This window comes from Dermacentor albipictus, chromosome 1 (genome assembly GCF_038994185.2).
Source record: "Dermacentor albipictus isolate Rhodes 1998 colony chromosome 1, USDA_Dalb.pri_finalv2, whole genome shotgun sequence".
NCBI lineage: Eukaryota > Metazoa > Arthropoda > Arachnida > Ixodida > Ixodidae > Dermacentor > Dermacentor albipictus.
Genome location: NC_091821.1, coordinates 184355006 through 184369573, shown reverse-complemented (window position 1 = coordinate 184369573; position 14568 = coordinate 184355006). Strand labels below are relative to the sequence as shown.

The 14568-nt window shown below is 48.3% G+C and overlaps 3 non-coding genes across 3 annotated transcripts; all 3 read left to right on the top strand.

Moving 5' to 3' along the window:
- The first annotated feature begins 11209 nt into the window (after positions 1 to 11209).
- On the top strand, positions 11210 to 11291 carry TRNAL-AAG (transfer RNA leucine (anticodon AAG)). The gene has a single exon. It is a non-coding gene; the product is annotated as a tRNA-Leu (tRNA).
- A 3042-nt stretch (positions 11292 to 14333) lies between these two features.
- On the top strand, positions 14334 to 14415 carry TRNAL-UAG (transfer RNA leucine (anticodon UAG)). The gene has a single exon. It is a non-coding gene; the product is annotated as a tRNA-Leu (tRNA).
- A 71-nt stretch (positions 14416 to 14486) lies between these two features.
- On the top strand, positions 14487 to 14568 carry TRNAL-UAG (transfer RNA leucine (anticodon UAG)). Its single transcript has one exon. It is a non-coding gene; the product is annotated as a tRNA-Leu (tRNA).

Genomic DNA, 14568 nt, shown 5'->3' with positions numbered 1-14568 from the left:
AAGAAGATTGCAGGCGTCGGTGAGCTGCGCGTCAAAGAACGCCGCTGCATTGTTATCGACCCGGCAAACCAGGATGTACTATCGGCCAAAAAAGTAAACGGACCACGGCACAGCTGGCCGGAGCGGCTGCGGGGCCGCACCGGGGCGCTGCTATCTCGCTCCGCGCGCTGACGGCGAGAGTGCCCCGAGTGACGCCAGACTTCGCCCTCTCTCTCGCGCGGATCCTTGTCACGCTTGATAAATTTCTAGTGCGCCGTTCGGTTGCTCTGCTGCTGACGGCCGCGATGAAGGGGACTGTGCATCGCCGGTAGTTTAGAACATGGCGCTGTCGAACGGTAGTGGACGGCCACGGGGAGTCAAACCTCGCCACTGAGAAGGAACGAAGACTCCTTCTTAATGTTGTTTTGCTTATATTCACCATACCTCTGATATTAGTGCATTTCGCTGGCGTCCACCGCTGCTCGATTTTAGGCAACACAACGAAAGCAGCCGCAACGGCGGCTACGGTGAAGCGCGATCGGCACCCGAGATGGCATTTTTGCTACGAAACGAATGCGACCGTTCTCGTTCTTAAATATTTCCTAGTCTTCCAGTGTCCGATGGCTGGACAGAATCATATCTGGATAGCAGCGCGCACTACAAAGCGCGTCGCCGACACCGTTCCAGAGAATAAAAAGGAAATATTGAACGCCGGTGTCCTATTGGCACCTTTGCTGTGGCACCGCGGATCAGCTTTGGCATGCCGTGAAGGAAGAGTGGGAAGCGCTGCGCAGACGACCGGAGCTAGTAGCAGCGCTCTATGACTCGATGCCAAGGCGAGTAGGCCAAGTAATAGCGGTCGACGGCGAATTTTCATCCCATTGAGGACCTCTTCCACGCATGGAACCCCATTTTTTATTTTCTTCCGCGAATAAACTTTCACGAGCGACTTGTTTTTCCGATTAATTCTTTCCAATCATCTCTTTCTGACGGTACTTTTGTAAAGAAAGTTTCATAACGGACTGTGTATTGTAGTAGCGAATTAAAGCAGTGTGGAGAGGCGCATTGCTATAGTTAATAAACCCACTGCTGGAGACAATGCCGGAAAAGTAATATCGACAGAGAACCCGCGCCGGCAGTAAAGCTTGGCACCTGCAAGCGCGCGTCACCGTAGCCGCCATTGCGGCTGCTTTCGTTGTGTTGCCTAAAATCGAGTAGCGGTGGACGCCAGAGAAATGCACTAATATGAGAGGTATGGTGAATATAAGCAAAACAACATTAAGAAGGAGTCTTCGTTCCTTCTCAGTGGCGCGGTTTGACTCCCCGTGGCCATCCACTACTGTTCGACAGCGCCATGTTCTAAACTACCGGCGATGCACAGTCCCCTTCGTCGCGGCCGTCAGCAGCAGAGCAACCGAACGGCGCACTAGAAATTTATCAAGCGTGACAAGGATCCGCGCGCGAGAGAGGGCGAAGTCTGGCGTCACTCGGGGCACTCTCGCCGTCAGCGCGCGGAGCGAGATAGCAGCGCCCCGGTGCGGCCCCGCAGCCGCTCCGGCCAGCTGTGCCGTGGTCCGTTTACTTTTTTGGCCGATAGTACGTCTCAAGCTCCATTGGCTGCTTCACACCGTGCCGGACGAGGACGTGCGTGTCGCGCTCGCACCGTACGGAAAGGTCTCCGAGGTGGTCCGAGAGCGCTGGCGTGTGCACGGCGTGTCAGAGAAAGGCTCAACGAGCAGGATGGTCACGCTGAAATTGAAAGCTGGCGTTAAACTGGACGACTTGCCGCACCAGCTTAACGTTGGGGGTGAGTTGGCACTCGTCGTTGTGCCTGGAAGGCCTCCGTTATGTCTTCGCTGCCGAGGTACGGGACACATTCGACGGGAGTGGAAGGTGCCGCGATGCGGAGCTTGTCGACGTTTCGGTCACGAAGACGGTGAGTGCCCCCGTAATTATGCAAGCATCGCCGGCCCTGGAACCAGTGAAGATGCCTCGGAGCATTTGATGGATGAGGCGGACGCAGAAGAGGCAGCGAGAACAGCTGGGAAAACGGAGACGAAAGATGGGCCTTCGTTTACGCCTCTGGTTAAGCAGAAGACAACGACAACGTTGACGTCTTCAGCAGTGGTGGCATCTCAGCGAGCGCAGCGTGACCCCGAAAGCGACAGCGGTCACAGTGCAGTGGCCGATACGAAAGCTTCGCTGAAAACCCCGGACCGCGTGGAGCCTCGCATTGCCGACGCCATGGACGCCGACGATGAAGCGGCTGCCCTAACCACTGGAAAACGGTGCCGCGAAGAGAGCGCCGGTGAGAACCTGCAGCCCGGTGGTAGTAGCAGTGGGGAGCCGCCTCCAAAAACGACAGGAAGTCGACGTTTGTCGTTGAAGCCGCGTCCAAATCTTTTGGCCGAGTCACGGCAGGCAGGTAAATCTGCCTCCGTAATTTTATTCCCGTGTTCTGTGGAATGTCAGCGTCGGTTGTGTATCGACCGACACGGTGTTTTTGGCTGACTTTTCGAGTTTGCGCGCATGCAAAGTGGAGGATGCGACGAGGAGGTGCCTCAGACCACTTCGAGACAAGCACCAGTCAACCCTTTGGGTGGCCAAACAGACCCCCCGTACATCATTGCAGAACACCAGTCGGGAAAATCACATGGTCAACAGAGCTAGGCACCATGCGGAGCGCGCCCCTTTTTATTACGTAAACGTATGGTAGTTGAGCTAAGAACCCCATTGCGTGTAGCAACTTTGAGTGTTAGAGGGCTGGGAGCACGAAGGCGGCAATGTCAGCTTAATCGCCTGCTTATTGATAATGACCTTGACCTAATAGCTGTGCAAGAATCAAAGATAGAGTCACAAGAACATGCTGACCGCATGGTGCCCCCTTTTCCGCGCCAACTTTGAAGTGTGTGTGTGTCACTCCGTTGGGACATCGGGTGGATGCCTTATCTTCATTCGCAACACATTAGGTATAAGTGTGGAGTCTGCATTTGCATGTGAAAGTGGCCGCCTCTTGGTTGTTGATTTTTCTTTTTCAAACCTACACTGGCGCGTTGTATGTGTTTATGCCCCCAATGTTGAAAGTGAACGTAAATGTTTTTTTGATTCCATTGAGCCATACTTGAATTGTGACAAGGTGTTGCTTGTATTGGGTGACTTCAACTCTGTATGTGCTGCTACTGACCGAGTGAAGTGTATACCAGTGAGGGACAAGAGCGCGGAACTGTTGACTCAATTCGTGCACGATTATTTATTGGAGGACGTTGGAAGTGTGTTTTCGGCTGGAAAACGGCCTGATTACACACACTTTCAACGCGACAGTCACGCAAGATTAGATAGGCTGTATGTTTCTGCTGATCTCGTGCCACTATGCACAGCCTATGATGTAAAACCTGTGTCGTTTAGTGATCATTGCCTTGTAAGCGCGACTTTTGGAACGAAGGGAAGGAAAGCACGCTTTAATTGGTACCTTTGGAAACTAAATGAGAAAATTTTAGACGATGAAGGATTTGTCAAGGTAATTAAAAGTGATCTTGATGGGGTACTAGCTGAGCAAGTGGACTGCTTTGCCGTTGAATGGGAAAGTTTCAAAGAACGAGTGAAGCTTAACGCTATAGGAAAAAGTAGCGCCATTCGGTATAAACAGAAAGGAAAAGAAAGGGAACTTCGCGAACAACTTGAGTGCTTGGTTAGGATGGAAACCAATAAGCCAGGAAATTTTAGTAAAGAAATAAAAAACGTGAAGTGTCAGATCGAAACAATTGACACTGACAGGTATAGAGCGCCAATAATACGCTCAAGGACCGATAACTTGTGGGCAGGCGAAACGCCTACAAAGCGGGCGCTATCAGATGAAAAGCGGTACGCTTGCCAGAAGGAAATCAGGCAAGTAAGATACGAGGGGCACATTAGAAGCGACCCTAGTGAGATTCAGCGCGCTATTACGGAATACTTTGCTGAACTTTTCGGCAATAGGCGCGAGCATGCGCAAGGGTTTGAAGGGGATTTCCTCCGATTAATGTCAACACTCGACAATGATGTAAAAGAGCGTGTTGACTTGCCTATTACTTTGGAAGAGATCGAGAAAGCAATAGATGATCTTCCGTCTGGAAAAGCGCCGGGGCCAGATGGGCTGAACGCTGCCTTCTATAAAACCTTTAAACATGATGTTTTTCAGTTCCTGTTACAAGTGATAACAGAAGCCTATGAACGCAAAAAAGTTCCACTGTCCTTTGGTATTTCACACATTGTACTTATTCCCAAGTCTGATGATGCGGAGAAACGAATGTTAGTGGGTTCCTACAGACCTATCAGCCTCACTAATGTCGACTACAAGGTGTACATGAAAGTACTAGCGAAACGACTTCAGAGTGTAATCGACAAATTAATAGGGCCGCACCAAACCTGTGGAATCAGAGGACGTAGCATTGCTACAAATATACATGTGGCAAGAACCGTATTGGAATGTGTTGACGCGCTTGGAAGCCAGGTAGCTATGATACAGCTGGACTTGGCTAAAGCGATCGACCGGGTTTCACACGACATTCTTTTCTCCATTCTAGAGCACGCTAACCTGGGTAGTGTAATAGTAGAAGGAGTAAAAATGGCGTACACAAATTGTATGACACGCATTATAGTTAATGGTGATCTTACTGAGCGCCTCACAGTGCGCTCCTCGGTGAGGCAAGGTTGTCCGCTCTCACCCCTGCTTTTTGCAGCCTATCTAGAGCTTTTATGTCTGGCCATTATCAACAGTGACTATGTCACGGGTTTCAAGCTGCAATCTGCTGAGGTGAAACTTCTTGCGTATGCGGACGACATAGCGGTATTTTGCACGAACAGAGAAAGCATTTGTGAAGTTACACACACTCTGGAAAGGTTTTGTAACCAGACTGGATGTCAAGTAAACTGGGAAAAAAGTTCTGGATTTTGGCACGGGGAATGGGATATTACACCGCAATTTTTCTCACGGCTGCAATGGTCTCCCATGCCAACGCGATACCTTGGTGTGCCCCTAGAATGTTATCGCGATCCCAGCCCACTTTGGAACGAAGAGATTTCAAGGGCGAGAGAGAAAGCGGGAGCATGGCAGGGAAGGAATCTGTCAATTTTCTCACGTGCCTTTGTCTGCAATGTTTTTCTAATTTCAAAAATATGGTACCTCATGAATGGGCTGTGTGCTTCGCGGACCTCTATTCAAAAATTGCATCGTATATTTGCCGTCTTTCTTTGGACTTCGACTTGGGAAAAAACGAGGAGAACAAACCTGTTTCTTTCAGTGAAGAGTGGAGGCCTTGGACTGGTTCATTTGTGTTTGCGTCAAGTGGTATCACGCTTTATTTTCTTTCGTGATCAAAATGACACCTTCTTAAGAACGGTTATACAGGTCCGATTGCAGAGGCTACTCCCAAGAAACATAGTGTCCTCTGGTGAGAACATGTGTGGTGCTGTAAGCGGATTTTTGCGCGAGGTTGTGCTCTCTTGTAAGTTGTTAGAAGTGCGTTTTTCCCCAGACTATTTGTACAGTGTTCCCAAGAAAAAGCTGTACAAAGATCTTGTGGATATCATGCTGCCGGTGCCATTGTACCGGGCGCCTTATCGTGGAGGCCCAGGGCAGAATATTTTAAAGCGAGTGAAGAAGATGCCAGTTAGGCCAGGCGTGAAAACATTCTTTTTCAAGTTACACTCTAATACATTACCTGTCAAAACGTGGCTTCAAGAAAAAGGAATCTTTGTCCCTTGGACAACGAACTGTCTTTTATGTAAGAGGCCAGAGACAGTCGAACATGTTTTTCTGGACTGCTGGGACGCGATATTCCACTGGGACGTCCTACAGAGAACTATAAAGAAAGAGTTACCACTAGACCCTTATGGTATCAGGTTTTTACCGGTTGATCACGAAGATGTACCATATGATTTCTTCATGCTTCTTGGCCTCCACAGCTTGTGGAAAACACGAATGCAAGTAAGGCATGCAGATGTTAATACGCGCAGTGCACGTGAAAACTTTATTGAAAGCGCTGCTTACCTTCGGGAATGCATCCGGGCACAGCATGACCAACCTCAGTGGGTAACACTCCTTGATGATTTAGTGAGTTTGAAGAAATTTTAACTTTGCTCGCCTCAGCTCAAGCGTAGCTGAAGTGCTTTATTGTTTGTGACTTATTGTTCCTCATGTGAACTTCGGAAATAAACAAAAAAAGCGTGGCCGAGCGGTCTAAGGCGCTGGTTTTAGGCACCAGTCTCTTCGGAGGCGTGGGTTCGAATCCCACCCCTGCCAGATTGTTTTGCTTCTTTACGCACGCGCGTCGGCGATAGGCGCACGCGATCGTCATACTGCAGTACAACCGTGGTAGCGTGGCCGACATTCGGCTTCCGGCAGCCGAGCTGAGCGGTCAGCAGAATCACGGGCTCCAGTGGACCAGCGACAGCGGCCACTTTTGACCGCGGGAACAGGCTTACCGACGAAGACAAGGAGTACCCGTTTATTTTGCCGCAACTGCCGAAAGGACGAGTAACGATCAACACCGGGTTTTTACACGGGGATGTACGTGCGAGACCCTACAAGGTTGAAAACTTCAGGGACGCCCTATTGCCGACGGGCCTGCTACCTGACGTGGTATGCATAGGGGCGTATCAAATTAACCACGTCTGGGCGGTGACTCTCAATGATGCGACTGCCACAAAACGCCTGCTGGTCATGAAGGAAATGCAAGTAAAGGGACGACGGTGCGTCATTGTTGACCCACAAGACCAGCAGGTGAAGCTTAGGCTTCACTGGCTGCTGCACGGCGTTACTGATGAGGACATCCGGACGGCGTTCGCTGCATTCGGCAAGGTGGAAGAGGTGAGCCGAGAGCGGTGGCGTGTCCAAGGCATGGGAGAGAAGACCTCTACTACCCGGACCGTGCTCCTGAAGCTGAACAGCGGCGTAAAACTGGAAGACCTGCCTCATCAGGTGCGCGTCGGCGGAGTGCTAGCATTGGTGGTCGTTCCCGGGAGGCCCATGCAGTGTCTGCGCTGCCAATGCACGGGACACGTCCGCCGAGATTGTAAAGTTCCCCGCTGTTCAAGGTGCAGGCGTTTCGGCCACGTTGATGCTGACTGCGTCAAATCGTATGCAGCCGTGACAGGACCAGCAGCGAGTGACGTTGCTGCAGAGCACGTTATGGACGTGGTCGAGACGGAGGACGCCGCCAAAGGAACCGGAGACCTGGTTCCGAGAGCGACAGTCAGTGGGACATCGACCGTTGGCCAGAAGGCACGGTGGCTGAGGCTGGCGAGAAAACGAGCAAGACGGTACAGGTCCTGTCTTCAGTGGGTCATGCTACGGGGGGCGTTAACGACGAGGCACCCGATGACGACAGGACAGTGCAGGGTGAGGACACCAACGACGGTGAGCAGACTGCAACTCTCGGTGCCCCAGTCAAGCGCCCCCACGACGCGACGAAGGACCGGGACGGTAGTGCAACCAGCACCAACGAGGGGCCACCGCCGAAGGCGCCTCATGGGAGGCGGATGGGCTTCAAACCAAAACCTAATATTCCGCCTGAAAAAAAGCCTGTTGTCAAAGTGGGGGCGGTGACCAACGCCAGCAAGCCGGAAGGTCCCGGAGGCGGCTAGCCGAGGGCTAGTCGTGAAGGGTAAGCACCATGCTCCGGGCCTATTTTTTTTCCTTAGTTAAGATGGCTCTCTTACCGTCACTTACTATCGCCACATTGAACGTGAGAGGGTTGGCGGCTAGTCGTAAGCAAAGTCAGGTCCTACGGTTGGTCACTGACCAAGACATAGACGTACTAGCCGTCCAGGAGACCAAGGTTGACGGAGAGGAGGAGACCGGGAGCATGGTGCGGCGTTTCACGACTAGATATTATGCGGTCGTGAGTCACGCGGTAGGGACGTCCGCCAGTTGTGTTCTGTTTGTAAAGAAGTTGCCTGATCTTGTTGTTCAAAGTGTATTTTCATGCCAGTCTGGAAGGATGTTTTTTGTGATTTTGTTTATCGTGAAATTGAATTTCGAGTCATGTGCATATATGCGCCGAATTCTGTAGAAGAGCGCACCTTATTTTTTGAGAACCTTTTTCAGTATATTTGCAGCGATAACTGCATGATTTTGTTGGGGGATTTTAATTGTGTTTTGAGTGCTCGGGATAGAGTCAATAATGCCGGTATTCGTGATAGAAGCAGCAGTGTGTTGACTAAACTAATACGTGAAAATGAACTGGACGATGTTTGCGAGTGTCTGGAGGGGGAGCGGGAAGTAATGTACACGCGATTTCAAGGTAACAGTCACGCGAGGTTAGACCGCATGTACATATCGCAAGACATGATTCCAAAGTGCCATAGTTATTCTGTGGCACCAGTATCGTTCTCAGATCACTGCTTGGTGAAATGTAACATAGGCACGGAGAAGAAGAGAGAATCTTTTAATTGGGACCTATGGAAAATGAATGCCTTACTACTAAAAGACCAACCATTTGTAGAGGCAGTACATGAGGCTGTAAGGGAGGTTTGTGAGGATAATAGTCAAATAACAGCAGAGAAATGGGAAGGGTTCCAACAAAACGTAAAAATGAAAGCCTGTGAAAGATCGAGCTGCTTAAAGTTTGAGAAGGAAATGAAAGAAAAGAGCTTGCGAAAGACACTTAAGCAGCTGATAGCGCTTGAGTGCGAAGAGCCAGGGGCGTATAAACAAGATGTGCGAACCATTAAAGAAAAAATTGAGCAGCTCGACAAAGAACGGTATCAAGGTGCGATTGTGCGCGAAAGAACAAATGCATTAGTAGCTGGAGAAACGCCCACTAAAAGGGCGCTTGGACTTGAAAAAGCTCACGGTCGAAGGAATCACGTCGATAAGATTCTATGGAATGGCACAACTGCCGACGACAGTAAGAGTATAGGCCAAACGTTTTTAGAGTATTACCAGTCCCTCTTTGCGTTTCAAGAAGCGAATGTAGACGAGTTCAAAAAGGTCTTCCTCGGTCGCATGCCGCGATTGAGTGACGACACAAAAGAACGATTAGAAGTGAAAATAACAGAAAGCGAAGTTGAAAAGGCAATTGAGGATTTGAATCAAGGCAAATCACCTCGACCTGACGGCCTGGGCGCTTGTTTATATAAAGCTTTCAAGAAGGAACTGTCACCGTTGCTAGCACGGCTGATTAATGATGGGTATGAGAACAAAGCTTTGCCACCTTCTTTTGGCAAAGCGCATGCCATACTCCTCCCTAAGAGTGATCAAGTAGAGATACTTAGGCTGGTGACATCTTACAGGCCGATATCTTTAACCAATGTAGATGATAAAATTTTCATGAAGGTTTTGGCAGCCAGACTTTAAAGTGTAATAAAGGAAATTGTCGCAGATCACCAAACATGTGGGATAAAGGAAGGTCGACTTTTCGAATATTCACACGATGCGGTGCGTGCTCGAGTGCTGCGACGTCACATTGGGCGGAGTCGCAGTGCTTCAGCTCGACCTCGAGAAAGCCTTTGATTGTGTCTCGCATGGTATTTTGTTTGCCATATTGAATCACGTTAATATTGGTTCCATCATCGCTGAGGAAGTGACGTTGGCGTATCAGAACTGCACAACACGCTTAATTGTGAATAAATCATTGGGGGCCCCCATTAATGTCATGCGTTCTGTGCGTCAGGGCTGCCCCCTCAGTCCTCTTTTGTTTGGAATTTACATAGAAACTATGTGTTTGGCCATAATTCAAAATGATCAAATACGCGGTTATAATTTGGCAGACACAGAAGTCAAGGTCTTGGCATATGCAGGTGACATCGCAGTGTGTTGTACAAGCAAACAAAGTGTAACGGAAACGATAAGCGTAGTGAAAAGTTTTTGTGGTGTGACGGGGAGTAGAGTGAACTGGGGGAAGTCCCTCGGTTTGTGGCACGGAGAGTGGTCTTCCGCCCCCGACCATTTTGCAAATGTGAACTGGATGAAAACCCCGACCAAGTATCTAGGTGTTCCCATGGACAGTTCAAAAATAGCGACGAATACTGGATGAACCAAACAAAAGAAACTAGAGAAAAAGCAGAAAGGTGGAAAGGCATCAACCTGTCTATTTTCGCTAAGGCAACGGTGTGTAACATGTTTTTTATTACGAAGTTGTGGTATGTCATGCAGACGTTGTACTGTTCAAGGGTAAACGTGCAAAAGCTGCACAGAGTGTTCGCGGTTTTTATCTGGGGCTCTACCTGGGAAAGGTGTAGCCGAACAAATCTGTTCAGGCACGTGAAGGAAGGGGGGCTGGGCTTGGCGCATCTTTTTGTTCGACAGCTTGTCAACCGCTTTTTGTTTTTTCGCGATGTGCGCGATCCTTTTTTGCGCACCGTATGTCAGCTCAGGTTGAGCGACGCATTGCCTGCATATGTTGTCAGTACGGCAAGCATGACCGGAAGACTGCGTGGTTATTTTAAGGAAGTGGCCGACAGTGTGCGTTTCCTTTCAGTTCGTTTTTCAAACGATTATCCGTGTCACGTGAAAAGGATAACACTGTATAAAGATGTGTGCGACATTGTGTTTCTTGTGCCGTTATACAGAGCCATATACAGTGGAGGGCCAGGACAAGAGGTCCTTAAACGGGTGAAACGAATGCAGGTGCCACCAGGTGTTAAAACCTTCTTTTTTAAGCTCCACACAGGAACGCTCTCTGTGAAGACTTTTGTCGAAGAACGAGGCTGTCTTGTGCCGTGGGGATCCCACTGCTTGATCTGTCAGAAGCCGGAGACCATTGATCATGTTTTCTTGCACTGCTGGGCGGCGGTTTTCTTATGGGACGTTTTAAAGCGAACGCTGAAAAAGGAGTTACCGGTGGACCCCCAAGGGATCAGGTATCTGCCAATTAAAGATGAAGACGGAGTACCGTATGATCTCATTATGCTGAATGCCCTCCACTCTATATGGCGAGCTCGCATGGCCGGATATCATTGCGACGCCGACGCTCGGCCAGCGCGTATATATTTCAGAGAGTCTATGTCCTTATTTATTGAAACGCAGAAAATTCAAGAGTGTGCACCGGATTGGCTGTCGAGGCTCGAACCTCTTACAGTCATGAAGGAATTTTAATTTGACAACGTCAGTCCTATGCGGATAGACGGCTTTGTAGCGCTTTTTGTTTCTTGCCTTCTTTTGCTCTTGCAAGAAGCTTGCATTTGTGTCACGAGTGTGAAATTCATATGTACGATGTCATATTGAAAACCGGTAATAAATAAAAAAAAAGGTAGCGTGGCCGAGCGGTCGAAGGCACTGGTTTAAGGCACAAGTCTCTTCGGAGGCGTGGGTTCGAATCCCACCGCTGCCAGATCGTTTTGCTTCTTTACGCACGCGCGTCGGCGAAAGGCGCACGCGATCGTCATACTGCAGTAGAACCGTGGTAGCTTGACCGAGCAGTCTGAGATGGACAACTATTCCTGCTAGATACTTGGGGGTTCCTCTCCAACATTATAGAAATACTGCAGAATACTGGGCAGGAGAGACAGAAAGGCTCAAGGATCAGTCTGAAAAATGGGGAGGGCATAACTTTTCTATGTTTTCCCGCGCTACAGTCTGTAATGTGTTTTTTGTTGCAAAAGTGTTTTATGTACTTCAAGTGTTCAGTATGAGCAGAACTTGTGTCCAAAAATTACACAGAGTGTTTGCCACCTATATATGGAATTCTACCTGGGAACGCACCAGTCGGTTAAACTTGTTCCTTTCGGTGCGACACGGAGGGCTTGGTCTGTGTCATTTATTTTTGAAACAAATAGTTTCAAGGTTTTTCTTTCTGAGAGACCAAAGCGATGTTTTCTTGCGTACTGTTATACACATGAGGCTGTGTAATCATATCCCGGATTATATTGTCTCATCAAATGTAGATACGCGTGGAACCTTGAGCAGTTTTTGGCGCGAAATAGTGTCTGCATATCAAGTACTGAAGCCACGGTTTTCCTTAGAATATTTGAGCGCAGTGACACGTAAACAATTGTACAAAGATCTAATTGATGTGTTTGTACCAATACCGTTGTACCGCTCCATCTATCAACTAGGACCAGAAAGAGACGTATTAAAACGAGTTCGAAAAATGCCAGTAAGAGCGTCATCTAAATCATTCTTTTTCCAACTGCACACGGGCACGCTCGCTGTAAAGCCATGGCTTCAAAGCAAAGGCATCTTTGTCCCATAGGGATTACACTGCCTGATATGTCGAAAGGAGGAAATGATAGAACACATCTTTTTGGACTGTCACGATGCTGTTTTCTTGTGGGACATCCTTAAACGGACACTTCAGAAAGATTTGCCAGTAACGCCCTTTGGTATCCGATTCTTGCCATGTGAAGATCCAGATGAAATGTCATGCGACATGTTCATGTTACTGTGTTTGCATAGTGTGTGGAAAACGAGGATGGCGGTCAGAAATGCCGATGTCGACGCAAGATCGGCCATGCAAAACTTCAGTGAAAACTGTGTGTACATACGAGATATTCTCAAAATCCAGAGGAACCCACCGGATTGGATACCTGTGCTTGATAAGCTGGCTTCTCTGAAGCCATTTTAGCTTCACACTCCAGCCATGAAAAGGCTCACGCGTCTTTTATTGTACTTGTAAAATTGTATTTATGAGTTCTGTGTTTGGAAGTTCCAATCCGGTAATAAAGAAAAAAAAAAGCGTGGCCGAGCGGTCTAAGGCACTGCATCATTATAAACAAGAAGTTAAGTGAACCAATCCAGCTTTTCTCCAGTGTGAGGCAGGGATGTGCAATTTCATCATTACTTTTTGATATTTACTTAGAACCTTTCTGCTTGAGTTTAATAAATAGTCAAAGTGTACGCGGTTTTATGCTTGAAACGACGGAAGTCAAGGTCCTCGCATACGCTGATAACATTGCTGTCTTTTGCAAAGATGCCGAAAGCATCAAAGAGGTGGTTAGGTTGACTGGCGAGTTTTGCAAGGAATCTGGCTGCAAGATCAATTGGGAGAAGACCGTAGGTTTCTGGCATGGAGAGTGGAGCGAGAGGCCTGAATTATTTGCTGGCATCCAATGGACAGCAATGCCAACAACGTACTTAGGTGTCCCATTACAATGTTATGAAGACACCGAATCGTATTGGAACGAGGAAACAGATCGCTTGAAAGAGAAGACGCAGGGATGGCAAGGTCGAAATTTGTCAATGTTTGCCCGTTCAACTACTTGCAATCTATTCTTAGTTGCCAAGTTGTGGTATGTTATGCAAGTATTGTTCATGTCGCGTACTAACCTACAAAAAATTAATAGAGTATTTGCACTGTTTATTTGGGGAGGAAGTTGGGAACGAACGAGTCGAACTAATCTGTTTTTGTCCGTCAGAAAAGGTGGCCTTGGCCTGTCGCACCTGTTTATCAGACAGATTGTGTCGCGTTTTATATTTTTAAGAGATCAGTGTGACCCATTTCTGCGTACAGTTATGCAAGTTTGTTTACACAATGCACTACCTGAATTCATCGTCTCTACAAATAAGACTGCGATGCACCGTATAAAAGGTTATTGGCGCGAGGTTGTAGTAGCCTTTCGCATGCTTAAAGTAAGGTTCTCCATAGAATACTTGAGTACGGTAAAAAAGAAAAAGCTCTACAAGGATTTACTGGATGTGATGTTACCTCTGCCAGTGTACAGAAGCATATACACTGGAGGTTGTGGACAAGACGTCTTAAAACGGGTTAAAGCAATGCCGATACGACCACATGTAAAATCCTTTTTCTTCAAGCTCCATACAAACACTCTACCTGTAAAAACGTGGCTACAAGATAAAGGAATAATTGTACCGTGGACAGTCAACTGCATACTATGCCAAAAACCAGAGACAATAGAACATGTATTTATTGAATGCTGGGATCCCATTTTTCACTGGGACATCCTTCAGCGAACTATCAAAAAGGACTTACCTATTACACATCATGGAATCCGGTATTTACCAGTTGAGAATCACGGCGACATTCCCTACGACATGATAATGGTACTCAGCCTCCATAGTATATGGAAAACCCGAATGTCGGTAAGACATGCCGACACTAACGCTCGGCCTGTAAGGGAAAATTTTATTGAACATGTAGCGTATATGCGAGAGCTTTACCGAGCCCAGCCAGAAACACCTGATTGGGTTACACTGTTTGATGAGTTGATTAATTTCAAAAGGTTTTGAGATCCCTCTGTTTTCTGTATTGTGTAAACAGGCAATAAAGAAAAAAAAGCGGTCTAAGGCGCTGGTTTAAGGCACCAGTCTCTTCGGAGGCGTGGGTTCGAATCCCACCGCTGCCAGATCGTTTTGCTTCTTTACGCACGCGCGTCGGCGAAAGGCGCACGCGATCGTCATACTGCAGTAGAACCGTGGTAGCGTGGCCGAGCGGTCTAAGGCGCTGGTTTTAGGCACCAGTCTCTTCGGAGGCGTGGGTTCGAATCCCACCGCTGCCAGATCGTTTTGCTTCTTTACGCACGCGCGTCGGCGAAAGGCGCACGCGATCGTCATACTGCAGTAGAACCGTGGTAGCGTGGCCGAGCGGTCTAAGGCGCTGGTTTTAGGCACCAGTCTCTTCGGAGGCGTGGGTTCGAATCCCACCGCTGCCA